Here is a 1,681-nt window from a genome sequence, read left to right on the forward strand (position 1 = left end):
CATCGATACAGAATCAACAGAAACTTACCTGGTTTTCTGTCTCCTAAAGAGGTAGGACTTTGATCAGAAGGAACCTTGTGTGATGCGACAGAGGAAAATCATCCTTCAGAACACTTCGGGCTATCTACCGTTAGAGGGTATTTTTCCTCAGGAGATCTCAAATGAAACCTAGGGAAAAAATAAATAAATAAAAAAATAAAAATCACCTCTAATCAATCAAAAGATAGGTTGACTCCACCTTCCGCTGCGATGTGAGAGTTGACATGCAATTAACGAAGATAGACTGTTTTATTAAGCCCAGTTGCGGATAACACCACTCACCTTCGTGCTCTAATAGTGTGCCCGCGCTAAACTCGCTCCATTTTTCTAAAGACTGCTCTAATTTTCATATAGATATTTATTTACCTTATCCATGATTGAGTTATGATTGTTTTCTTCTTCTTTTTTTTCTTTTTTATCACTGTATTCAATACCATCAGTTTGCATATACCAAGTAATTAGAACAATCTATATTCTTCATAACTATCAATTTTGTTTTCATTACTATTATTCTTTTTACCATAATCTTTTCTGTAAACATTTTTGTATTGTCATTATCACCATGATTACTATTGTTATAATTACTGTCATTATTATCATTAGTATGAAAATCGTTATCACCTGTATCATCATTATAATCAAATATTGGCCTTATTGTTGTTGTTATGATTATTATCATTATCATTATTGTTATCAATATTATCAAAATCGGTATTACTGTTATTACTATCATTATCGTTATCGTCATTATTGAAATTAACACTCTTGCAGTTGCTGGGCTGCCACGTGCATATAGCCTGGGCGAAGCGATGTCTTCGCAAAGCTCTCTGAACTGAACTGAACTGAAGATTTTTTGTTAACGATATTATCATTATCGTTATCATCATACTAATTATTGCTATTATTATTATTATCATTGATCATTATAACTGATAACATCATTATCAGCGTTATTATCATTATTATCATTATCCTCATTATTAGCATTAGCATTGCTATTGCTTTCGTTGTCATTATCATTATTATCATTAGCATTTTATCATGAACAGTATCATCATTAGTGATTGCATATTATAATTGTTATTGTTAATGCTATTATCGTCTTTCATTTTCATTATCGTAATCATTATTAGTTTTCTTCATCTCCTTTATCAGTATTGTTATTAACTTCTATCTTTTGGTGATTGCTAATGTTTATATACATTATTCCTTTCCTAAATTATTTATTATCATCACTATTATAATCATTACCATTATCTTAAACCTTGCTATTGTCATTTTTATCATTGTCATTATTTCAAATATCATTATCATTATCATCTATGTTATTGTTATCACTGTCATCGTAAATCCTATCATCATTTGTATGCAATCATGTTTTATCACTATGAAAAAGATTTCCCAAAGCTGATATCAATAAATTATTCAAAAGCAGAAACTCCCATCAATAGATTGTGTGATACTTGGGAACGTCCGATAAAAGGTAGGGTGCCGAATGGAATTTTCAAAATTTTCTTCGACACAAATCAGGAACAAGTTGGCGTTCCTTGTTGATATTATTTCTGATCACTTATGCCAAAAGAAATTGTTCGTAAGCTGCATTTTTCGCCAACCGTAGAACCCGCGGTCGAAAAACAACAAC

The sequence above is a fragment of the Penaeus japonicus genome, unplaced genomic scaffold (assembly GCF_977035675.1).
Source record: "Penaeus japonicus unplaced genomic scaffold, GWHDUDI00000001_assembly GWHDUDI00000028, whole genome shotgun sequence".
NCBI classification, from domain to species: Eukaryota; Metazoa; Arthropoda; class Malacostraca; order Decapoda; family Penaeidae; genus Penaeus; species Penaeus japonicus.